At 41.0% G+C, this 27,155-nt stretch overlaps 2 long non-coding RNA genes across 3 annotated transcripts in view; one reads left to right on the plus strand and one right to left on the minus strand.

Annotated features, from left to right (window-relative positions):
- Window positions 1-221: 221 nt before the first annotated feature.
- On the minus strand, window positions 222-12,359 carry LOC140844469 (uncharacterized). Of its 2 annotated transcripts, none has more exons than XR_012122839.1 (5): window positions 12,182-12,359; window positions 11,593-11,663; window positions 10,175-10,352; window positions 1,784-1,982; window positions 222-1,206 (listed from the first exon to the last, which is right to left on the minus strand). It is a non-coding gene; the product is annotated as an uncharacterized lncRNA (long non-coding RNA). The 2 variants fall into 2 exon arrangements; XR_012122840.1 differs by having other exon boundaries at window positions 11,516-11,663.
- A 76-nt stretch (window positions 12,360-12,435) lies between these two features.
- LOC118970824 (uncharacterized) overlaps window positions 12,436-27,155 on the plus strand; it is a 36,754-nt gene continuing 22,034 nt past the window's right edge. Inside the window, exons 1-3 of the long non-coding RNA XR_012122838.1 lie at window positions 12,436-12,687; window positions 13,226-20,470; window positions 20,890-20,958. This is a non-coding gene — a long non-coding RNA (uncharacterized lncRNA). The remainder of the gene's footprint in view (window positions 12,688-13,225; window positions 20,471-20,889; window positions 20,959-27,155) is intronic.

The raw sequence follows: 27,155 nt of genomic DNA on the forward strand, positions 1-27,155 counted from the left end.
GCCCTTTTATGTACCTGGAACCAAATGACCTAACCAGAACCTCACGGTGTGTCATCTTCCTGAGCAGTCCCATTCTGAATTCCTCTCTGAGGTCCCTTTTCCCATTGCAGCCCCCAGGAGGCCTTGCACCGCCACGGCACAGTGGTTCCTGCCAGTGCATACTTCTATACAGAAGCTCCTTATATAAAAAACATGGTGCGTATTTTACCTTGACTGTTTAGTATGCACAATAACATATCCTCTGAGCAATTCTTGCAATTTTCCCTTTTTTCCAACCAACAGCTGTTCCATACCACCACAGCTCCTGAAGCCTAATCCTCTTAATGATCTTTGAATAAGAACTGTTTGGGCTCACTAAGGAAAGAGGATAAAAAAATCACATGACTTAATAGGTGGGTGTGCTTTTAAAATGTTTAGATGATTCTGGAAAATTAAAGGCCAGTTTAACCAAAATCAAAGACAATGGCGTTTTAGGTTTCAGGGAATGGTGGAGATAATGTTAGGGAATATTTAATTAAAGCCCGTTGATTTATTGATTTATCATCTGACGTTAACTGGACTCCTTCCATGTGCTTAGATGACTATAGCAAGTACTGGGGATACAAAGATTAATGAGACACGAGCCTCATTCTCAAGAACTCATAGCCAATTACAACTCTCCTTAGTCATAACTGTCAGTGAGGAATACCTGTCTTGTGGCATATCAAGCTTATACAATTTACACGGTGTACTCAATAGTGAAGGGGTTCAATAGCTGTTTTTACATTAAACAGTTTTCAAACACACAATCATTTCATGTGTATTATTTGTCCCAAGGGACTGAACATTTGTCCCAAGGGATAGGATACAAAGAAATATTATACAATGCATCTCAAAGGCATTGTCTGGCTAGAGAGGAGAATACCTATGTAATGAGATAATTATAATAATTGTGTAGTACTTTATTCACTACAAGTGCTTCAGTACTCTTTATTTTGACTCTCACAACAGAGCTGATGTTACTTGTTATTATTAAGTATCCTCTTTTAATAGATGGAGAAATTAGGGCATCAGGTGGTTAGGCAATGGCTTCATGTGGTATCAAGTGAGTGGAAAATGAGGACTAAAACTCAGTCTCCTAACACCTGGCCCACAGTTCTTTCCAGAATGCCGTGCTGCTTCTTTCTTACACGGTGCAGAGAAGTATGTTGATGTATGTCACGGAGCCTTTGGGAACACAAAAAATATCTACTTAGTCCTAGAGGAGGTAGGAAGTGATATAGGGACCAGTTATCCTCTTGTGCTCTTGAACAGTGTATCAAAAGGCCAAGATGTTTGTGGATAATTTGGAAAGCCATATTCATAGGCAATATGGCAATATATTTATAAAGTTTTATTCCAAAGAATAAGTACATTCATGTCCATGCTGTTATGGAAGCAAACCGAAAAGAATATTTAATGTTAAATGAGAAAGAGCTCTGTTTGTTGGAGCTTAATCTTGTGCTGGCACAAAAGGAACTTTCAAATGATGATTCACTGTCAGTGAGGAAGGGTCGTGCACCCTAAATATCACTTAGATCTGCTTTCTATTGCTTGAAATCCTATTGTAATTCTGCTTAATCATGAAGCATTGGTCCAGTTTAATTTCGCAAGCATTTTTGTAGCACCCCATGGGCAAGCCACAGTGGAAAGATTTGGGGAGACTGTCAGCTTAGATATTTTATCACTAGATTCAACAGATAAAATTAATCAGTTAAATTGTTATAAGCATTTCTAAATGTTTAGTCTTAATTTCTATACTTACCTCTTTGCAGGCCAATGAAATTTTGTAGACTGACATCTGTGTGCAGGTCACACTTTGAGTAGAATGTCTCAGAGCTCAGATGAGAGGTGATGAGAGCCTAACCCCACCAGTAGCTCAGGTATGTAAGTCAGGGTGGGCTAGGTTATGATGCTGCTCATTGATAAACTCAGGAATTTCCCAGGTGAAATCTGAAACTGGCCTGCAAACACAGAGGGCAAGAGAAAACCGAAGTTTTCTTGAAGTTTCCTTCAACCTGAAGGCCACTCCAGGTTCGTAGGTGGCAGTTTAAATAATTTTTAACAAGGCAACTTATATATAAGGCTTTTCTGGGGCAGCCATGGGAAGAGTAGATCTCTGCACATGCCAGCCAGAATCTTAAAAGTTTATATGGAAGCCTTAACTGGGTTTAGTCACATATACAGTCCAGATGATCTCAACAGCACATTGCTCTCTCAAGGTGGCATCCTCGAAATGGTTCCCACTGTGGGAACGATGGGCAGAGCATACGTTCCAAGGACAGGGGAAGGAGTGAGAAGCTTCCGATTGCTGGGCTCCAGCTTATGGGTCAACCAGTAGCCACATCCTCTCAACAACTTCCTCCATCAGAGGCAGTAACAACCAGTGGGTTAGTTTAAAAAGAGTTTATTTCTTGCTCACATTAGAAGGTACATGGAGTACTTACTCTGGGCATCAGGTCCACAGAGCATGGAATGTTGTTAGTTCCAGTGACAGGTTGAAGAAAGTACTGTAGTGTTACATACTGCACAATCAGATGTTTCCACCAGAGGCAGCATGTGTCAGCCATGCCCACATTTTATTGGCCAAAGTAAGTTACATGGGTTTGTGAAGAGCATGGGCGCTTCTTTTCTGGGATGAATAATTTTTTTCTGGGATGAACCTGGAGTATTTGTGTAGATCTAGAGGGCATCATGTACTTTAGGGATGCATTAGTATGGGGTGGGGAGAGGAAGTTGGGAGGTAGACACCAGTCCTGATGGTTTCTCATAAGTCCACAATGGCACCGGCTGGACTGAGAGCCACGCTGCAGTACCTGTGTTCTGCACAAGTCCCTGCTTTGTCCTAATCCCTGGCTGCCAGGTATTTTAGTTCTGAGTCTCTCTCAGCTATTCCTTTTGAATACTTGGAGAATATTTGGCTGAACTCCACGGGCATGTGGGGGAACCCTCAGGCTATCTTAGGTCCTCTCCATCTAGATATACTTGCAAGTCAAGGTTTTCTGCTGTCTTCACAAAACCCTGGGCCAATGCCCCTAAAGGCCTGGGGTCTGCGAGGGTTTACCTGAGCCTGGTGGCAGCATCGGAAGTTGGGGTGTGGTGCTGGCCACAGGATCCCCTCATGTGGATGAGGGCATTTACCCAGTTTCTCCTGGCGTGTCTGTTGTCTCTCCTGTGCACCAGGAACAGTCAGATGTGGTCAGGGCAGAGGGACAGACGTCAGCCTCTGCTTAGAGACCCACTCAAACATCCAGCTCTTCTGCTTTTGTTCTCATCTCTCCTTGCCGATTCCTACCTAGTTTTATCTTATCTTAGGGGTAGAAAAAAACTATAACCAGTTCCAGTACTATTTTTCTTCCAAATATATTGTTTTCACCAAGATTTCAGGTTTTGGAATTCAAAAAGCAAGAGTTTGTCTCTTTTGTTCTGTAGTATAATCCCATCTCTGAGGCAGTGTGCCAAGAAAGCCTCTATGGGGAAAAGTTCACAGATAACAAGAATTACTGAGAAGAGAAACATATCATTTAGTATATCTAAATATTATCCTACTATGTTCGCAAACAGAAGGTGTTAATTATCATTAAGATGCATATTTATACTCAACAGAACTATTTAGTTTTCTGAATGTACATATTATTTTACTCATCAGATTGCATCCTACCTACTGGTAATACAGGACTTGGTGGAGAGTAGGAGCTCAATGAATGTTTGATCACACTTAGATGTTCATAAACAGGAAATCCTCCTCCAGTCCTATCCCTGCCATTCTAAGGGAAGTGCAAGGGTCAGCTGCCTCTGCCCTGTCAACCCTGGGCAGGGAGAGGAGCCCCGTGTTTCTCTATCCATGAGAATGATTCATCCCTTGCTGTATGCTCGTGTAAACATGCTGATGCTATGAGATCTGTTACATTTTGATGCTTTGCCTTAGTGATAACAAGACAGGGATTTCTAAACAAATATGTCTGCCTGGAAAGCTTAATGAATATTTTATTACACATTCTTTTCTGTGCTAGACCTGTGGATTTTTATTTATCCAACAGTTTTTAGAGGGAAATATAGACACTGCTAATGTTAGAAACAGTAATTTCCTACTCATAATTATAAAATTAGATGATGACTTCTATTGACGACTGCAGATGAGGATACTGTGGTTTTATGAATGGGTAAAAAATTGGTCACCTCTTCTGTCATCCCAAGTAAGGCCATTAGAAAATTTAGTTCCTGTAAATATAATCATGTACATGTGCTTTTCCTGGACTAGAGGTTCTCATCTTAATCCTTTAGGTGTAGATGAGTATCATTTACCCAGTTCGGGCCTTACTGTTTCACTTCTGCAGAATGACGGAGTTGGCGCAGACACGGTGAGATTCACTGTGGCATGCCTATAATGGAAAGAGCTGGCTGCATAGACCCTCCCTTTTCCTCAGCATGTTCTTCACTCTCTTCCCACCTCCATCCCTTTTTAAAGCAAAAAAAATCCTTACAATCATGGGCTTTTGTAATCCACCTTTAGAAACATGCTCCTTTGAATTTTTGAGGTTCAAAAGACTTGAAAGCAGAGCTTTGACGTCAGACCATCCAGGGTAACATGGGAGAGTTACGTGATCTCCTTCAGCCTCAGTTTCTCATTTGTAAAGTACCAGACAAAATACATCCTGCTGTTGTATTTTCCACATATGATGAAGTGTCTGTGTGGGGATCCATGAGTCTGGCACAGAACAAGCTGGCAGTGTTCCCTGTCCTTTGCCATCTCTAAGCACCTCCCACTGACGTGCAGGTTGCCACTTTGGGGGAATACATGGTAACCAGCTGAGAGTCAGGCCTCCAAGGAATGGGACCTCAATGTGCAGTAGGGTAGGAAGAGGGTGCCAGAAGAAGTGGGAGGACACCAAAGAGAAACTTTGCCCCTTAAAAATTATGTGAAGCCTAATCCTCCTGCTGCTGGTTACGCTGGTGAGGATGAGGGTAAGGGTGAGGATGAGGGTGAGAATGGCAGCAACATTTTTGGTCCCCATGTTGGGAAACACTTTGAACTCAGATGAATTGCACAGGACAACTACCAGCTTTGTAGTTGGAGGCTTACACCAACTAAGGGAAATTTCCATTGCAGAGAAGCTGTATTGGAACAATTCACTGGGACTGAAAACAACCGAGTTAAACTTAGTTCAGTACAGCACAAAAGTACATTGAAGAATGCCCTCTAAATAGAAGCTGGACTGTTTGTGGGGTTAAGTCATGGGACCTGGCATGGAGCCTTCTGTCGATGGTGGGGATTGAACCTCTTCTTGAAGGAATGAATTAGTAAAGAAACATGAAATAAATAACAACTTATATCTGAATAGCATGCTTCCTTTAAAGTAAGAGACATAGGAACTTTGTTCTGTTTTCTTCTGTATCCCCAAGGCTTAGGACAGCGTCTGATGCATGGTGGGTGTTCCATAAATATTTGCAGAAAGAAACAAATGAATACACATAAAATAATGTCAAGTGGTGATAATGCTATGAAGAAAGTACAGAAGGATAGGGGAATAGAGTGTAACAGGAAGGCAACTTCAGTCAAGGTGGTCAGAAATGGCTTTTCTCTGCAGATGACAGTGGAGCAGAGATCAGAATGCAATGAAGAAGTGAGTCATGCAAATAACTGGAGGGTTAGCCTTGCAGGCAAATGGAACGGCTAGTGCAAGTGTCCTCAGGTAAGAGAATGATGGGATATAAGATTCTACATTTCTAATCAGCTCTCAGATGATGCCAGTGCAGCTGGTCCATGAACCGCCTTTCACCAGCAAGAATTTGGACTAGAATTTGGCCATGGAGAAAGTAGCTGAAGTAACAAAATCAAGGACCTGAGAGACAAAGTCATTGCATGAGAAAAAGAGGATGAAAAATTGCATTTGCAAAATTGTCTTATCTATATAAAAAATATATGCAAACATGGGTATTAAAAATACCAGTGTTTTCCTCAAAGAAAGGTCCCATTTCAGGTGATTTAAATTCTCTTCTTTTTAGACTGTTCCAAAATTTCTACCAACTGTATTTGTCACTTACAGGCAGAAAAAAATTTTATTTTTAAAAAGTTAATTTTAAAATAGGAAATATGCTTTTAGTTAAGACACTGAGTTCAAAATATACAAAAATAATTTCTAAATTTAAAAAAATGTATATATATGGAAATTGACAGGTTTGTTAGGAAAGTCTTCACAGAGGGGATGATTTTGAACTAAATCTTGACATCTAAGTAGATGAAATATAAGCTTGAGCTCTTCTCTTTTCTTGTCTTCGGGTATAAGTAGGGAAGGTATGTAGGGCATGGATGCCGTATTAGTTATTACACTACAGCATATGTTAAAGGGACTGCTGTATACATAAAGTCAGTCAAGGGCTACACAAAAAGTGCAGAGTATAATATTCAATATTTAAAGTGTGGTGGAAGAAGAAGAAAAATACTTTTAGATTGTGTTTGAAATCGAGCCATCATCCTCTTAATATACAGCAGGCATCAACTTACATAGTCAAGAAGCTATCCTTGAACCTTAGAGAAACCACAAACCTAAACCCTGTAAGAGATACATAAAAAATTAAAAAGGAGGAATCCAATCACAACACTAAAGAAAGCCATCAAATAATAAGAGTATAAGAGAGGATGAAAGGAACAGAGAGGAGCAATAAAAACAACCAGAAAGCAATGAATAAAATGGCAATAAGTACATACCTATCAATTACTTTAAATGTAAATGGACCGAATGCACCAATCAAAAGACATAGAGTAGCAGAATGGATAAAGAAACAAGACCCATCTGTACACTGCCTACAAGAGACTAATTTCAGACCCAAAAGTGAAGGGATGGCAAAAGATTTCATGCAAATAATAGGGAGAAAAAAAGCAGGAGTAGCAGTACTTATATCAGACTAAATAGATTTGAAAACAAAACAGTACCAAGAGACAATGAAGAACATCACAAAATGATAAAGGGGTCAGTCCCACACGAGGATATAACCATTGTAAATACATATGCACCCAACATAGGTGCACCTAAATATGTAAAATAAGTAGTAACAGAATTAGAGGAGGAGATAGAATGCAACACCTTCATTTTAGGAGACTTTAACACACCACTCACATCAATGGGTACATCAGTTAGACAGAGAAAAGTAAGGAAACAGAGACACTGAACAATATATTATATCAGATGAACTTAACAGAAATCTACAGAACACTCCACCTAAAAGCAGCAGGACACACAATTTTCTCAAGTGTACATGGAACATTCTCCAGAATAGATCACATACTAGGCCACAAAAAGAGTCTCAATAAATTCAAAAATATTAAAATTGTATCAAGTAGCTTCTCAGACCACAATGGTATAAACTAGAAATAAATTACACAAAGAATAAAGAAAGCCTACACACACATGGAGGCTAAACAACATGCTTCTAAATAATCAATCGATCATTGAAGAAATTAATACAGAAATCAAACAATACATGGAGGCAAATAAAAACAAAAATTCAACAGTCCAAAATTTGTGGGATACCACGAAAGCAGTACTAAGAGGGGAGTACATAGCAATACAGGCCTACCTCAAGAAACAAGAACAATTACAAATATACAGTCTAAATTCACAATTAAAGAAACTAGAAAAAGAACAAATGAAACCCTAAGTTAGTAAAAGGTGGAAAATCATAAAGAATAAAGCAGAAGTAAATAAAAAAGAATGAAACAATAGAAGAAATCAATGAAACAAAGAGCTGTTTCTTCAAAAAAATAAACAAAATAGATAAACCCTTAACCAGACTTAGAAAGAGAGAGAGTACACAAATAAACAAAATCAGAAATGAAAAAGGAATACCCCCAACAGATACCACAAGACTACAAAGACTCTGCACTGAGGACAGGGATCCAGCTTCAGCTGAGATGGGACACTTAATTTGCTTTGCTTTACCATTGTTCTGTAGGTCTGTCACTCCCTCAGTGACATTTTGGAGAGGGGTAGCTGAAGTTTAGGACATGATTTACGTACTTCTAGGATCCTTGGGTAAATACCATCTAAACATCATAATTATTTCTAAGTTAAGTCTTCCATAGACATGCCATGCTCATTCAGGCCTCAGGGTCTTTGCACATATTGTTTCAACTAGGAATGTCATTCTCCGCCTAATACCTCTTTGGCTGGTCAGATACTTACTTTCAAAATCCAGCTTAAGTCATTGTCCCCAATTCTTTCCACCCACCATCTCAAAGCAGATCTGTGTATTTCTTGCTACACAGTATAAACGAAGAGAAAGGTGCTTGAGTGTCATACACACACACATCCCAACCTGCCACTTACTATGTGACTTATTATGTGACTATCCTCTCTCTAACTATATATACATTATATACATTTAGAGATTAATCTAATACATATTAAAAAAATTTTAAACACTGATGATAATTCCTATTTTTTAGGGTCATTAAATTATCTCATTATTATATGAGATAACACATTAACACATACTGCATTGCCTCAGCAGTAGGATGGTGGGCTCAGACACTGATAGGGAAGGCTGGAACAATGGAGACATGTGGAAGTGTTGGCAAAGCTTGGTAAATCTGTTGCTGGTGAGAACTTGAAAGGCAGGCCAAATACCTGACAAGATTTTATCTCCAGGGAAGAGGTTAGTTGTCACTTGTTGTGTTTAGCAAGGTATAGCAAGCAGAGATATGTTCAATCGAGAATTGTTTTCTTTTGTGAACAGAAATGAAAGGGACTAGATAAGAGTCCAGAAATTTGATGCTTCACAGGACTGGAAAAGAAAACTAGTTATTGACCAACCAGTAGAAGGTACCCCTGAGAAGACTTTGAGCAACAGAGATCTATTTAAACATCTCAGTTTAGTAGATGTTATGCTAGCTCCCATACAGAATATAAAACAACTCGGGACTCTTCTCTACATCGTTTGTAATTTACTAAAAAAGATAAGGCTTGTACAAATAACTAAAGTGGAAGACAGTGATCAAAGCATGTTGCTATAAATAATGGAAAAATTACAGCCAATTGAGTGAGCCCAGAGTAAAGGTTCTCAAGGGGAAAGAGGGGTGTGGGCCTTGGCTACCCACCAAGCCCTCAACCCCTTGAATGAATGAACCTCAGTTGTCTTTCAAACTCAGTGTTTATCTTTTTTAAATACCAGGGTTCCAATTTGGTCTGTGGAATAGTAGCATTGTGGGGATCCCTCAGGCCAGCCAATATCTTTCTTATTGACATCCTTCCCTGACTTTACAAGTAGTTCAGGCTGAGACCAGCATAGATTCCCCATTGAAAGCCTCATTTCGATAGAGGTAGAAAAGGACACTTCTCTCCCTATCTTTCTTCCACCTCCTTGAGAGTATGAGATGCCCCAGACCTTAAAGCACAGTGCAGTTATTTGCAGAGATTTCTCATTTGTATTGTCTCCTGTTTTTAAAAATACTCATTCTTGGGCAAAGAATGGGAACTTGCAGCTTCTTATTGTTTCCTGGCATGAGCTTAGTACTTTTTAGCTTGTTTTTATTGCCTTTTTGGCTGCAAAGAGCATTTGTCTAAATATAGAACGGTACAACACTATGGACAGGACTGAAATATAGTAACATTTTCTTTCCAATCAATTCCCTTGCATTTTCTAGTGAACACTAGGTGCTGTTCTTTTCTCAGAGTGGCAAGAGTGGGCAGCAGAAAGAAAAGATATTGAATTTTGGAGCTTTCCAAAGCGGAAGGCCGTCCCTGCAAGGCCTTCTGAGGTAGCAAGTCTGGGGCAGTCAGTGCTCTGAACACCAGCCCTCCTGTGACCTTGGGCGAACCACACAACTAGAGGTAGGGCAGTGTAGTGGAAGGGCACAGCCTTCGGCAGACCCAGACTGGACCTCCTGCCTTGCCACTTATTTCAGGGTTACTCAAACTCACATGCAGAATGAGTGGTACTAATAAAACCTATTTTAGGGTTCTTACATGGGTTACATGAGATAAATACATGTAAATTATACAGCACATTTTCAAGAAATTGTAGTTAATATTTCTTGAAGGCTGGTATTTTACAAGCATTAATGTTTCAAATGTGAACATTTCTTTAATTTTGTTTCTAGGAGAAATCTTTTACGTAAATTTACTTATGATATTAATAAAAAGTAGCTCTCACCTACCTTATGAATCAGGTGCAAGGTCCTTTTTATCTTCATTCACTCTCATAAGAGGGTTTCTTTCCGGAGGAAGTGCTGTGTAGTGGTTACAGCAACGGCTCTGTTGCTTGTCTATGAAGCTTGAATTCTGCTGTTTGATCTTGACCAAGTTGCTTAACTTTTCTGTGACACAATACTTTATCTACATTTCCAAAATGAGACTTTTCATGAGCTTTATCCCACTTAGTATAAATCTTGCAATTTTTGGTGGAGAAATACTCCACCAATAACTTTGACAGGACTCCCTGACAGGTTTCTGCAATATATGCTACATGCACTTTGCTATCTTCATTAAATCTAAGCTCTGAATTCCAAAACTCATCTGATTTCAAGGGTTTTGGGTAAGAAAGCTGTGATGCACTGTTACTGAGTTATGTTGACTGACTTTACCTTCACATAACCTTCTTGAAACCTTAAGCTATTTTGGTCATCCTTGGTGTAACCCCTTGAGGGAGCAGTTATTATCCCATTTTACAGATAAAGACAGTAAGGCACAGACAAGTTATATAGCTCATAGTTCATATGTGGTAAAGTGGGAATCCAGACAAGGCATTTCTAATTCCAAATCCCATGCATTCCACTGAAACAGATTAATTCCAGGGCCCTGTACATGCCCCTGCAGAATCAACCCAATTAAAATTCTAATCAGAGACATTTGGGTCTATAGTTAAGGAGACACCCTCAGTGGGAGCTGCTGTGTCCAGACATCTCCACAAGCAGACCAACTCTGGTCTGGTGTGGGCTCTTTACCCTCTTTCCTTGGCCAAGCAGAGGAGGGGTGGGGTGCTGGTAGGGCACCCCTCAGGGGGCTTCCACCCATATGGCAAGATGAGAGAGTCAGTCCTACACACTGTCCACCTGTACTCCTCTGCCCATTTCTCCGATTGCAACCCGGTTTCAGTTTGGGCCTCTCCAGAAGCTAGACACTGAGAAAAGGATTTTAGTGCAAGTTGTTGAGTTGCAAAACACAGAAAACACCGTTTGCCATTTGGCAGTGGAGAAGTAACCCAGGGAAGGGAAGGGAATGTAGCCAATAATAGATGTGTTATTATGTGATTTTCCACAGTGAGTGACTGAAACCTCATGTGGTAATGTGAGGTCATAGGGTAAAACATAGGCCTCAGAATAATCCCACCCAGGGGATGAGATTGCTGGGGTATTTGTACCCCATCTCTGGAGAGTCATTGGTTGAAAGCTACTTCCAGGGATGTCCTTGGCAGTAATCAGAAGCAGCATGGCCTTCCTCATTCTGCAATGTGAGGTCTAAGGTATATGAGTGAAGCATTGACAGGGTCTGTTACATACCCTTTAGCGCAGTTCTGTGTAGTTAATAGCAGCAGCTTTATTTGTGAAAAGCCCGGTATGGATGATGTCTCACTCACCATGAGTTTAATGTCCATTGACAGACCTGCCTCTTCTCAAAAAATTCCCACCATGCAGCCTGCCATGATGCCTGAAATTTGTGCCAAAAGTCATCAGTCTCCAGAGGCCACCAATAAAATGTCAGTATATTACCCAGGAGAAGTAACAAATGAGCTATGACCTTCCTTCCCTAGCTGAGACACGTGTCTCAAGGGAATGGGACTTGGAACAAAGATATTTTAATGAAAGAAATATCAAGAAAGTTCTGGACAAGGCTGAGGGTAAAGGAAGGATAAAAAGGGGTGAGTCACCACTCATGGAGATGCTAGGTAACTTGACATACTAGCTGCCCATTGGAAATGTACATGAAGGAGGTGGCTTCAGAGAAGGAGGGACCCAAAGGGACATCTTGTTTCACAATTTTATCCAGATCAGGGATAAAGGAAGGATTACTTCATTTGCCACAGCTGAGACTGGGAGCTCCTAGAAAACAGTGACCCTGTCTTCTTGTCTTTTTTCTGTTAATAACCTGACATTTATACCAGTGAGCTCTCTTAGTCTCTACTTCTTCTATTGAGAAAAAAAGTAACACCACCTCCAACTACTTACATATTGGCAGTGAGACTTCGGGCACATTACTCAACACTCAGTTTACTCAGCAATTAAAAAGTAGATTATGCACCTGACTTCCTGAGCTTTTAGCGAGGACTCAGGTTGTTATGAACTGAATGTCTCGCCCCCAAATTCATATGTTGAATCTCTAACCACCAGTGTGACTGTATTTAGAGTTAAGGCCATTATGAGGTCATCAAGTTAGAGTGAGGTCACAGCGCAGAGTCTTAGTCTGACATAGGACAAGATCTCTCTGTCTTCTCATGTGCACAGAGGAAAAGCTGTGTGAAGACATAGGGAGAAAGTGGACATCTGCAGGCCAGGACAAAGGCCTCTCCAGAAGACAAGCTTTCTGGCACCTTGCTCTTGGTCTTCTAGCCTCTAAAATTGTGATAAAATTAATTTCTGTTGTTTAAGCCACCCAAGCTGTGGATTTTGTTATGGAAACCCTAGCAGACTAATACAAAGCTCTTCAGATAAAGGGCTTATACAACTGACCCAAGGTAGAAATTCAAAAGTGTAGCTATTGCCATTATTATTGCTTTTAATAAAATACCTGCCTTTCTAGGAGAGAAAGAGAATTCTGGAAACCCTGGTACCAAACAGTCTGAAAATCCACTTGAAGTTTCTGACAAGAACTTGAGGACATCAGAAAGAAAGCACACCACACTCACTGAAATTTTCCAGTCCTATTTCTGTATACAAGTCCTAATGATTTGTGTCAAATAATATGACTGCAGCTTTCCTCGGAGGAACTTAATGTCCTCATGCCAACTACATAACCATTAGACAAATGTTTGCATCCAAGGATGAGCAAGAGAATATCTGAGGTGGCTGAGTGCCTGAGGCCAGGGCCATGCAAAGAGGGGCACTAATAAAATACAGTAATTGTATTTGTACCACTCTCTCTGTAGTCTAGGCTGTGAAGTCTGGAAGTAGACCAGACTGGTCAGTTTTAGGAATAACAGGGTTGAACTTAGAGTACAAGACAGAATTTTACTTCAAGGTGGCCTTAAGTAATGGCTGTTCCATCTCTTTCAGACGTACGGCTTACTCTGACTCATGGGCACATCAGGAAGAGGGGCCTCCCGAAATTCCATTCGTTCACCAAAACCCTGAGGTCTGATTTCATGCTGTTTACATCCCTCGGGACACCTCCCCGTCAGGCCCCTCCAGGTGCACTGCTGGGCCGCAATCCACCCACGGACAGATGGAGGAGATGGCAGAAGAGGCCTATCAAGCAATTCCGGTTATTTTTGTCTTCATTTTCAATCCAAGTGAGTGCATTGGAGATGGGACGAAAATCTGTTTGGGAAAACAGAACCATCTGGGATCACTGGTCAGCGTTCTGAATAGTATACAAAGAAGAAAAGAAAATGTGCTGACTTCGGATAAATGGGAAAATGGTTACTTGGCTTAATTGCAACCAGTTGAGAGGGTTCTTTTGTCTGCTTTTTTCCCTCAAGTTTTTCTTCAAATCAGTGTTATGCAACTGTCCCCAGAGACTCCAGAAAGCTCAGCTGAAATGTCTGTTGTCCTTTGCTGCTACTGCCTCTCCACCCACCCTGGCTTCACAGAGCAGGGTGTTGTAGCCAGTAGGGTTCCTATGCATTTATTTCTGTTACAGGTAGATGAGGTGCTCAAAGGTGAATCATTAAACCCACTTCTTTTTGTATTTCTCAGATGCTAAGTATTTGTTCTCTGATTCAACATATTCATTAAATCCAAATGTTTACTCAACACCCACCATGTGCCAGGCCCTCTTGAAGGCGCTGGGAATGCTAAGGCAAATGAGACACAGATCTGCCTTCAAAGAGCTCCAGTTTATTGGGAGAGCAGAGAAATATTACTAACACATGGCTGCAGAGGAGGACAGAGCATGGAGAAAGGCTTTGAAGAGAGTACCAAACGATATGGAGGTGACCTTCCATGAGGGAGAACAAGAGAGAGGAGCATGAGTGAGAGGGAACATGTAATGGAGAAAAAGCAGCAGCCAGCTGGGTGTTTGTTTGAAAGAAATCAGTCTCTTTGATGTACGGCTGGCTGACGGCTCCTGGTGTGTTGGTGTAAATCGCAGACAACTTTATCTTGGAAGTAACCAACTTTACCAGGAAGTAACCTCAGTAGGTGGAAGCCTGAATCAGAAGAACCGTTCTAACCTTGAGAGATGTGAGAAAGGTAATCATTTGGCCAAGCAAAGAAGGAAGAAAGAAAAGAGGGAGGGAATCACCTGTAGACTAAAGAAATTATCATGCATGAATCCATCTGCCTCCATTCCATAAGCCCAACCCCTCTTCCCATAAGGAGTTGAGAAACTGGTCCACCTGAGATTCTCTTTAACATGAGCAATTGTTATTATATATCTTTATACACTCTCTTTGGCATAAGAGATGCATTATTATACATCTAATAAATATCAAATTCAGTGTTTCCCTTCTTTCTCAGAAGACTGAGGAATGGACTGACTTTACACTAAACCAATGAGAAGTGCACTGACTTAGGAAAAGTGATGACAATATAACATCTTTTATTACATAGGGTGATATTATGATGGATAAAATTAAATATATATTATTATGTGGTTTTAGCATAATAGTTAATTAGCATGTAGCTTTGGAATTATAATATTGGTAGCTAAAATCTGTTATAAATAAGTCAGAATGCTACTCAGATTGTATCACTCTAACGATAGGTTTCTAGAAAGGTGTCCTAGCATATGCCTAGACAAATGTAGTACCTCTCCTGAGGAGCAGGGAGGTGAGGGGTAGGAGAAAAATCTAGTAGCAACTAAGAGCTCAACTTAAGGATTGCTGTAAGATTTTCAACATGAATTGGAGCCAGTAGTAAAGCTTGTGTAATGGCCAACATTTAAGGAGGAAGAAGGTGCAGCAGGAAAGGAAACTTTGCAAGCACTGTCAACCCCTCCAGAGCTGCATTCCCCTGATTTTCTCTCTTTTTTTCCCCATTAGTTCATTGAGTTTAACTAATGAGATTTAGTGTTTTTTTTATTATCTGCATAGCTATTTTGTACTTATCTGGAGACCCAGATAGTGGTGGTAAAGAAGTTCTCCCAAATTTGATTAGTCCAGAAATCACATGGCTGAAATCAGGTTTTACCACCTCAGAATTTCAACATAAATCTTTGCATCCTAAGTACCCAGAGTAGATGCTCAACATGTTCATTGTTGCATAAACAGGCTTCCTTGCTATGCCTAGTTTTATCACTAAAAAACCTATTTCTTGAACAAACATTTTTTAATTGCCTACCCCATGCAGGTGGTGTGTCAGGCACTAGGCAAGAGACACATGACCTTGTCTTCCTGGAGCATGTTGCCCAAAAGGAGAGAGAGCAATTAAATAAAAAATTATAAGAAATTATGATAACATTACAATATGGTGAGAGGGGTGCTGATGGAGTCAATACCAGGGGGACCACATCTGCTGGCGAGGTGGATCAAGTGATGTTTCCCGGGATAAGTTAGAGTTCTCAGCTCTAATGGGATTTATAATCCATTTGGAGAAAACGTCACACATGCAAGATTAAAAAACAGCATGATGTAAGATACTCTAGGTTCAGTATTAGATCATTAATTATAGATGGTAGAAAGGGTGAAATCAGAAGGCAGAAGTAGGCACAGAAATTTTTCAGGAGAAAGGGGCCGTGATTGTCCTAGAAAAATGGGTAAAACAGTAGCATAGAATAAAGGTAGAAAAACAGGAGATTGGCACACATTGGGGGAGTGATTCCTGCCTAGATGCATGGTGGCAGGAAATAGAGAAGCTGAATTATGTTAGACCTGCAGAGACAGGAGAAATAAAAATGTAAGCATAGTCATCGTTAGTTATTATTTTTAATAATGTGATCAAAGCTACTGCCTGTCAAGTCCCAGTCTGGGTTTGGTGCTGGGCAAGAAATGTGTGGCAATCTGCCTGCAATCCGTCTTCTCACTTGACCAGGGGGAAGCCCATGGGAAAGAAAGAATGATAACTCAATCAATCTTCCTGTAAATATGCTAACATGGGACCTCCAGGTGAACACACTATGATATTTGCTAGCACAGGGTCCTTATCTATGAAGAGCTCTTATAAGGAGGTACCTGGTCTGCCTGAATTGCCTATCTGTAAAAAATCTGGAATCCATAGATGTACTGAGCATGGGTCCCCAGGAAAACGTGAGGTAAGCTATGTAACCATCTGAGTATAATATGATGATACCCCATGATGACTCTTCTGTGTAGGTGGTGTGGCCACAGATACGGCTCAAAGGATTTTCTGTGTTAATCCGGGCAAGAGAACAGCGTGATGTGGCATGGAAGGACCTGGCGGGCTGCACCAGTCCCAGGCCACGCACTGCCTTACCTGAGCCTTGTGATTGCTTGTTTCATTGAAGTTAGTAGGAAAGCTTGATCCTGTGTAGGATCTCTATTCTTATGAGTCTGCTTTAATAACCTGGTCCTTCGTGTTTTCTTAGGTACTTTATACATAATGTCTGACATCAACCCTATAAGGCAGGTGCTCAGAAACATTACTTTGTCCGATATCTCACAGTAAGGAAGCAGCAGGCTCCAACTTTAAACCCAGATCTGACTCCACAGCTTGAGCTCTTCCCACTGGTCTATGTTGTTTGAGTTCTTATTAAACTTGAGCAAAACAAAACACGTCACAGGGCCCTAGGAAGGTCCTCAAGGACCTCAGGAAGCCCCACAAGCCCCTTGAGAGCCATTTCCCCAAAGTAAAGGCTTAATGGGAAAAGTCTTTCTGGTCTAAAACCTGATTCACTTGAGACCCAAAAGGTAATGTTTGTGTCACATTTTCCATGGAAATTCATTTTCACCAGAGGCCAACACTTGTATTTGCACTGGGGCTCTGCAGCTCATGGAGGGTTTGTGTGCTGTCAGGGGACTAATGCTGCATTCTTGGAGTGCTGAGAGAATAGCCAGAGGACTCTGCCCTTGGTCAGATTCAGAGGATATGAAAGGAAGGTCCTAATTCCATTTTTAGCCCTGAAGCAAACTGGGCCTTGTGGGACAGCTCGCTAATCCCTGATGGGTTGGATCAGCTATAGTTCACATGGACTTCAGTTTCTGAGGACGTTTGCATGCATTCATTCACAATTCTAGTTTGTGGTATTTGGGTTTATTTATTTATTTATTTATTTGGTCCTTTGCCAAACATTTGGATCTGCTTCTTATTCCTTTTTTTAAAAAACTAGTTTGTGAACGTGGGAAAGGGGGTGGGCCATTCCATTTCTTCTTTTTTGGAAAAGTAAGTGGGTTGATTCTAGTGGCCTCAGGTGGAGTCCCATTCTTAGGGGACAGCTGCGTAGGGCAGCAGCACCTTGGTTCCTGTTAAAAGCACCACAGGACTCTCATAGCTGGGATGTGACAGATTGCCCCATGCCTGGACCTTTCTCTCAGAGCTGCCAGCACTGTTAGTGGACATACGGAGCTGTCTTCTCTTCTTTGGCTTTGTCTCTTTAATCACTTTGGTGGTAGCTATCAAACCACAATCTAACAAAAGTGCTTAATAAATATAATAAATAAATTGCAATACCCCCAGAAAAAAAATGTTCACTTTTATAGATAGAAGAGCACCAGCATCTTTATTTCAATAATCAAGGCAGACCTACACAGACCTGGTATCTGTCGATGGCAATATGTTGAAGGAAACTTTGCCTTGGGTCTTTCCAAGAAAAGCAAAGGCTTGGTTGAGGATTACTGAAGCCCATAATGCTGAGCTGAGGGAAAGCACATAGCACACCACAGTGCTATGGTGTAGACTGTAGGGTTCTCTTTTTCTGGATTCCACGGGTCCTCTTAGCCTACACTATTAGTTTCCCACTCTGGTCTCTACTGGGTTATTACTTTTGTTTCTGGACCCTTAACCATCTTTAGAGCCCTTAGTCTTTGTTTATGCTCTTATCCAGTGTTCCCTTTACAAACAACTTTCTTAATTACAAAGGAGAATTTGATTGTTTCCAATGCATAGTTATTTACATTATTTGCCGCTTATGCTAATGGCCCTGTGTCTTTCCAAACCCAGCACTAGATGTTCTTTTTATCTTGGTGCCCTGCTCTTTATACCCTTTCTTTTGCCTGCTATGTAATGAAAACTGATGAACACCCTTTCTTTTTAAGAGAAGAGGAAACTTCAGCTGAATATGGATTCCCTGCCATGTGCCCTAGGGCTGTCTTTTTAACACCATAGTCCATTGGAATCATCTTGGCTATAAGTAAACCGACTAGTGAGCTAATAGTGGCTTATAAAAGAAGGTATCTCCCTTCTGAAGGTGATTCATACAGTAACAAGATGGTCAGGATCCAGATTGACCTGCCTGTCATTCTTTAGTCTTTCCCCTATGGATGCAAGATAGCCATACCAACCTGGAACATTATGTCTTCACTCACATCTAAAGGAAGACAGAAGAAGTTCATTCCATTAGAGTTTGCTCCCTCTTTTTTTAAATAGAGAGGGAAACTTTCCCAAAAATATACCTTCTAGCAGATTTCCCCTTAGTACAATGGGCCAGGTTAGGGGCACATGCATATCCTCCATCTACAGTGAAGTTGAAAAAGTGAATACCTGGTAGTGGAAGTGAACTTTTATGCAAGAGAAAGGGCAACACCTGTTGGGTAGCCAACCAGTGTTACGACTAATGCTTGTGTTCCCCCAAAAATTCATATGTTCAAACCCTACCCACCAATGTAATGGTATTAGGAGATAGGACTCTGGGAAGGGATTAGTAATGGACGAGGCCATGAGGATGGAGCCCTCGTGAATGGGATTTTGCCCTTAGGAAAGTCATGAGAAAGCTTCATTCCTCTCTCTGCTCTTTTCACCACGTGAGGCTACAAGGAGAAGCCCGCATCCCGGCAGAGGACCTGACCGTGCTGGCACGCTGGCCTCAGACTTCTCCTCCAGAGCTGTGAGAAATACATTTCTGTTGTTCTTAAGCCAAGCAGGCTGTGATATTCTGTTATAGCAACCCCAACAAACTAAGAAAACCACAGCCATTAAATATGCTTCCTGAGTGCAGCAGCCCTGGGATGGGTTATATTTAATCACTCACACTGCTGCTGCGTGAGCCACACATTGTCATTAAAGTAGAGACCTCAAAAGTTCAATGTAAACCCATTCTTTCTCCTCTAGGAACACAATGCTGCCTACTTCAGTTTTTTTTAAACTGTGGTAAAATATGCATACCTGAAATTTACCATTTTAACCATTGTAAGTGTATAGCTTAGTGGCATTAAGTGCATTCACCTTCGTATCACTGCCATCCTTCTCCAGAACAATTTCATCTCCCATGCCCATTTGAGAATGAATTGCCATTTCCCCACCCTCGAGGTAACCTGCATTCTACTTTCTGTCTCTTTGAATCTGGCTCCTGTAGGCACCTCATGTAAGTAGAATCATATATTTGTCCTTCAAGCTTATTTTCAAGATATTTCATAGCCCCTGTTGCAATGCCTTTCCTGCCCCTCCTGTACTCTCTTCCTCTCAAACCCCTTTCATCCTTCAAGGCTCAACAAGATTTTCTATTTCAGTCCCTGGGGTCTCTCCCTGTTCTGGACTCAGCATGCTCAGAGTACTGGACTCCCACACTCACTTGGTCCTTACATAAACTGTCTCAGCTCAGATCTTGAGTTATTTTCCTGTATTAACTATCATTCCATGAGCAATCATCTTGTCTCTTCAACTAAATCACCATGGAGTGCAGAGACTGTGTGTACCTCACTTCTCTCTCTAATCTCCACAACCCAAGCCTTCTAAACAATACTCACTCTGCGAGTACTTGTCAAATTCCCTACTCCCTTTAGGAAAGCTGTAGAAACCAGCTGTGTGATCAAGAAGTTCTGCCTTAAGTCTGATCATGTTCTCTTGAGTTGAAACTTAAGCAGGATCAAGGACATTTGTTTTATTTATGTATTATTTATTTTGATTTTTTAAATTGAAATATAGTTGATACACAATATTGAAGTCCTTTTTTTTTTAAATTTGATCTTCCCTGAGATGCAGAACAAATGTCTGATGTCATCTTTAAACCTTTATCTACACTTGAGGAAAGCTAATATAGCACCCTTATCTTCTGCTTTTCCAGGCTAAGCCAAGATGGTGAAGCTGACCACTGTGTTTATACAACACCTTGTCCTGAGAAACCCATAACATTTCTCTCCCATTAAGATCAGTTCTTTTTAGTAACTAAAAGTCAACAAAAGTTTTGCAGTTTGGGAAAGAATTCTTCATGTATAGAAGATGTCATAGTTGGGAAGTCCTGAACCTCTGGTAAGCCTTTATTTTTTATAAAAAATCCATTACCTGGCCATGGTTTAATATTTACTAAAACCCTGAGGCTATCACACACATGCACACCTGACACCCTTTATGTGGGCTTGATCACACTATGCACATTATTAGATCATCTCTAAAATCAGCACAGGAGCTTACCAGAAGACAATCTAAAATATTCAAGGATTGTAATAAAATATTAGACATAACAACATCTGGATGTGGCTTAGTCTCTTGAGTATTACAATTCAATGACTAAAAAGGTTTTAGCAACCAGGATTTTCTAATGATGAAAACTGCTCTTATGTAATTTATATTAGCAAATTTAACTGAAGTAGTTCTATTCTAACTGAATCCTATTCTAACGAGAACAATGGTGATTATAGATTGACTCCAACCCAATTTTTCTTCCCCAGCTTATAATGAAAAACATGGGAATCAAAACACTGTGGGGAGCATGAAGGACCTGGAGCTGTGTAATTTTGGTAAAAGCATCCACTTCCCTTCTCAGAAGATTGGTCTGCAGTCATTCGGGCACAGATGTGAGGGAGATTAATCTTAAATATCCTGGAATATCAAGGAAATCTATCTGAGTCTCAGAAAGTTTGTGAGCTGGTTCTATGGGTTAATTAATATTTGGTTTGCTGCGCTGGCTTGTTGTGGGGCTTAAGAGGAACCTGTTCTTCCTCTGAAGAACCATGGATGTAACAAACTGGTTGGCAGAATGGAAAGTCACACCAGGGCACCTGGGCGGTTGGGGGAAACCTGTGTGGAACTATTTCATGAGCTTTCTCTTTGGTTTGATTGTGTTTCTAAAGGTTTGGGAAAAGTCAGGAAATGTTAGGCCTGCTTCAGATTGGTTTATAAAACACTCACATAGTGGCATAAAATGTTTAATGGAGAAATCTTATATAATTTTATGTACAATAGTTTTGACACCAGTCCTAAACATGAAAGTTGGAAAGAGCTAGAAAGTAACACAGCAGAGGCCTTTCCCAAGTCAGAAGAAAGAGCATGCTGGGACACATGGCATTTAGAAATGAATTATTTGATCCTTGAGTTTTGGTTAACCACAAAGGAAAGTTTGTGGGAATGAAAAAGAAAAAAACCTCTTCTCTTTTAAAAAAGGGGCAGCAGGGACATTTAGAGGAGGTTGAAAATAAGAATGTTAAGAAAAATAACATTTTATTTTTTGATAAAAGCAAGTAGACTGTTGTTTTTTAGTCCATTTAGAAGTTCTAGAAGCAATGCAGTCTCCCTGGGGAACTGCAGACAGGCCAGGGACTTTCATAACATTCATATATTTAGTCACTCATTTATTCATTAATGATCTGTCCATAATCATTTATTAGAAACCTGTTATCTCTCAGGCACTGGAGGTACAATGATGAATGAGAAGTTCTTCATGTGGAGGAATTCCAGTGTGCTGGAGGGAGGTATGCATAAATAGATGGTTAGGGTAAACATAGTAAGTGTTAAATTAGACTTTATAACAGGTAGCTGTGGGCACACAGAAAAAAACCCTGAGTTGTCCACATTTGCTGGGAAAGGTTTCACAGAAAGTGATATTTGCAGAGAGTTTTGAAGAATGAATGAGAGTTCATCAGTTTAAGAGGTTAAGAAAGAAAATCCCACTGAGGGAAGGACCTGGGCAAAAGCACTGAGGTATGACCAGGTGTGCAGACACCTGGGAACAGCAGTAAGGTGTTGTGATAGAATGCCAGCAGAAGGTGCAGGAGAGGTGAGGAGGAAGAGCAGAAGCTGAAACCGTGGTGGGTGAACAGGCTGCCTGCCCTCCACTGAGCCTGTGAGACCCAAGTGGGGGCCAGGCCAGGGCCAGAAGGCCCCCATGCAAGCCATGGCTCCAGGCCCTCCTGCCAGCACACATGACAATTTGTGGCAGTTATGTGTGCTGTGTTAAAGTGATTAGAATTTGTGGAGGAGGGTGCATAAGCTATTTTAGCGATTGGTCAGGGAAATCCCCTCTGAGAGGTGACAAGCTGAGAGTTGGATGATGAGAAGTTATGTGGATTAAGAAAAACAAAAACAAAACCTAAAATAAAAACTAGAACAATCATTGATGAAGGAAAGCAATATAATCCATAATGAAGACACTTAGAGCAAGAAGAGACCTGCACCATTGGGACCTGCAGATACACTGCATGGTATTTTTGTGGAAAAAAAATGAGCCCCTCATTTCCTCTTTCTAGGAAGGAAGCTGGAACCCAGAGAGGTAAAGACACTTACTTAAGGCAACACAGCTACTTAATCATATAATTGGGAACAGACTCAATTTCCTAACTCCCAGCTCCACTCCCTACTGGATAAATCTGTCTTAGCATCATGAACCTCATTTTCCTTTTGGCAAAAAGGGTTACTGTGACAAATGAAAAATGTAAATAGACTATTTAAAAATGGTAGCTATTTTTATTATATGTTTTGTTTTAATCTTACAGTGTAATTTATAGTCAATTATGTTATTCATAATAATTGTTATGATTTTAGTAATATGATTTTAGTATAATATTTAGTAACTTAATAATACAAAAAACATGAGAAAGGCAGTGAGCATTCAACTCCTAATTGTTTTAAGTAACTGTCTGGGGTGAATCTCAGCCGCGGTCCAATGCAGTCAGTATCAGGTGTCACCGACCATTTGCCTAGAGGTGGCTGTCAGAATTACAGACGCTGTCAGGGAAGAAGCAACGGGCCTCTACGCTGCTGGCCTTGCAACCCCACCTTGAGAAGTGGTGCCAAGTATCACAGTGCTAAGAGAGAAAAAGGAGACTGTGATTTTCCCCATAGAAACAGCTGTCATTAAGCTCTTAGTGGGATGCTTTGTAGACAGGACAGGGGCTGGAAAGAAGATGAAGGCTTTACCAGGATGTGAAAGTTGAAATGATGAAAAGGGAGCACGGAAAGCATATGGCTCAGGAAAGGGTTTTCTGCCTTCTGAACAAGGCCTTCCTCTGGGTGCTTACCTATTTACATCATATTCCCTCCCCTACCACACCACCTCTGCTCTTTAAGCTTATATTTTTGTAAATATTCAAGTAGGACAAACAATATGATAAATAAGGTCATAATCATAAATAAGGCCATATCATAAGTTCCCAGAGTGATAGTGTTGAAATATGCATGTTGGCTTTCCTTGACTTCAGGTCATTTGACTTACTTGACCTCACCTTTGGGGTTCAGCCAAGACCTAGCCCATGCTTTCTCCCTTATGTTGCCTTGCATCTGAGTTCAGTGACTGTGAAACCACTGTGCAATTACCATTAACCCGCAGTTTGATATGACTGTTGCATGATCGTCTGAATAACACTGGCAATGAGGCATTAAGCAAGTGCAGGTTGCATGTGAAGTAGTGACTGAGAGCCATGCCTGAGGCTCACTGCCCACTGCCTCGGTGCTCCAGTCCACCTGGTCAGCACCAGGACCCTGCCCCCATCATTCCTGAGCAGGAGAGGCCCATCAGGGTAATAAATTAATGCCTCTGCATCTTCCACCCCTCCAGCGCCCTCAGCGTGCCTTACAGGGGACACAGCGCCCTATTAGGATCCACAGAGGAAGAGGGGCCACATTCTTAGCCTGAATCTAGCAGGCCTGGATTCGAGACCTCTCTATACCACTTAGTTCAGCTTGGGCCAATTATTTAATTTTTCTGAACTCCATTTCTTCAAATGTGAAACAAATCATGTCTATGTTTATGCACCCTTTTCATCATTTCAACTTTCACATCGTGGTAAAGCCTTCATCATCTTTTCAGCTGCTAAGAATAAAAAAGTTTATTATTGTATATGAAAACGTTTTGATAAATAGCACTGCTCAAATGAGCACAAGGTATTATTCAATAGTCTACATGGAATTTTTGTGGGAAAAAAATAAAACCTAGTAAGAACTCAATTATATTCACATTACTTCATTCATCCACCCAACTTCATTCACTCAACAAAGTTTTATGAGACAACCAGTCTAGGCCAAGCCTGTGTAGATATACAATCATGAACAGACCAGGTATCATTTCTCATGGAACTTACAGTCTATTTAGGGGAGAGGGACACTGCAAATTAATAATCATGCAAATACACTGATAATTACCAGGGTGCTAGGTGCCATGAAGGAAAAAGTGCATGCTGCCATGAGTGACCATAACAGAGGCAGGTCATACACTTCGTCGTGCTGACTGGTGGCATGAGCCTTCCAGGCAGCAGGAAGTGGACAGGGGAAGGTCTTGAGATAGGAGAGAACTTGGCACGTTCAAGGATCCGAGAAGCTAGTACAGCTGAACGCAGGAAAGAGGCGGATTGTGTCGCCACATTTGGGCAGGCACAGTCAGAGTCACAGACAACTGCAAGGCTGGGAGAGCTGGGAGGTGTGGGGCTAGTGGAGGAAGTATAACTAGAAGCTGCAGAACTGAGAGGATGGGCCTGCTAGGAGATGTGGTAATAAGTGTTCCAGTTCAGTTGAGATAAGACAAATTCACAAAGATTCTAATCTCTTAGGCTCGGAGGGTTTTTTTATAGCAGTGTTCAGCATTTAGATACAGACATATGAATTAATTTTGACCCTGTTAGTTGTGAGTTTCCACTTTGTATTGTTCTATATAAACATTTCTACATGTTTGTAGTGCATGAACTTATTTTTATTAACTGCCTAGTATTCCATCGTGATCTCCATTATGATATTTTTGACCCTTCTACACACTGGTGTGGTTTTAATTCTTTATAGTTTTTTCCTTAAAAATAGTGCTGCTGGGAATATTTTTGTTTTCCTCTGAGTTACTTCCTTGGGTCGCATTCCCCTCCTGGGTCACTTCTGTGCATGTCAGATGGCCTCTGTGCTGCTCACAGTCTGCTGTTGTGCCATGCTTTATTTATCAGGATGTGAGCAAATTCCCATGGTGCCAGCTGCCTCAGTGGGGTTGGAGCAGGAGGAGCAGTGGAAGCAGGAAGAGGGTCATCCCCGTTAGAAGTCCAGAGAATGCAGGCTGTTGTGTCAGCCCTTTAGAAGGTTACCTCTGTCACAGGTTTGTTTCGCACTCCCAAACTGCCTGGCCCTTAGCCTGACAGGTAGCTCATTCCCCTCCCTCACTCTGTGATCTCCCCCAAGGGACTTCCTGCTGAGTGTTATATGTGGAACCAAAAAGAGTAAGGTAGTGGCAAGAATTGAATTGTTGGGGAAGGGATGTGAGAAGAGGCATAAAATCTCTCTGGCTGTTATGAACTAAAAGTTATAATTATGTCATCTAAGGAAAATAGTTCCCTGAGTGTCAACATTTTTATTTATTCTTTTATTTAATATTTCTTTCTGAATTTCTAGATGTTGTTTAGAAATTGGTTAGGGACCGACTCACCAAATCCAGCAGATGTCAGGGAAATTCATCCAACAAATATCTTTTCCTTGCCTGGTCATAGTTCACCCACTTATCTGATCCATTGTATCTCTTAAGCATTTATTTTTAACACTGACCAAAAAGTTAATGGAACAAAGCAGAGGAATTGAACTCATTTGATCTGGAACAATGGTAGACTTTAAGTTCAGTTCTCTAGGGAAAAATTCTATTCCCTCTATGAAACATTATCTCATAACAATAATTAGTCTAAAGTTCTTAAAAACTGGCAAGTCCCAAGGGGTTTCTCTATTTTATCAAAGCAAAAAAAAAAAAAATGAGGAACATAATAACCATTTTGTCCTCTTACCCAAAGAGGGTATGTAAGGAGAGAAAACAGAATCTCAGGCATTTTGATGTGAACCGTCATTGCTGACTGTCAACAATGCCTAGAGTTAGTTAACAATCATGGCAGTGATAGGGAAAGTAACCCCATGGAGTGGTCACTGTATGCCAGGCACAGTGCTTGACATTTTATCCTATCTCACTCCCATGAGGTGAGGTTTCTCAAGGTCACATAGCTAGTAGGCGATGGACTCAAGATTCAAAGCGTGATCCCAAAGCTAGTGCTCTTCACCTCCTCTGTACCCTGGAGCTATAGCGGCAGGAGGCAGTGTCGGGTAGCAGGACAAGCACATGCCAAAGGTCGGAGCATGGAGAAGCTCTGGGCGTGGTAGCCTCTAATCTGTTAGGTGAATTTAGGTAAGTCACACAACCGCCTTCAAGTTCCTTTTCCTGTAAAGAAGAAAGGACTTCTGTTTTTCTAACTCCTATTGTGCAGGCATGCTACATAACAGCTGTGAAAGCTCTTTGACAACCAACCATAAAGTCTTATAGGAATAGAAGGACTTACTATTTTGTATTGGGATTGCTATTAGTATGTGGCAAGATTCTCATACTTAAAATACAAGATGTGCAATAGCTGCTCTGGAATAAGATTGCCCAGAGGGGTCAAATTTGAATGTCACATTCAGTGGGGTTGTGGTTCAAAATGAATACTCTGATACATTGACATGCCAGAGAATCAGTTAATTCACAGTCAGAAGGCAGCAGGAATCATGTATGTTGTGTATATGACTTGATTGATGTGGTGACAGATTTATTCAAAGCACTACCAGGCTCCCTAAACAGAGCTCCTTCTAGGAAAACTGATGGGTGTAGGAGGCTCCCTCCAGTGATGCAGGCTGGGAACTGAGCATAACATCATGTGGGAGATTTCTAGAAAAAGTCTGAGGGGTGGTACAGGAATCAGGTATTCTTCAGGGGGATTTTGTTGATACTGTCCTGACC

The sequence above is a fragment of the Manis javanica genome, chromosome 11 (genome assembly GCF_040802235.1).
Source record: "Manis javanica isolate MJ-LG chromosome 11, MJ_LKY, whole genome shotgun sequence".
Lineage (NCBI taxonomy): Eukaryota > Metazoa > Chordata > Mammalia > Pholidota > Manidae > Manis > Manis javanica.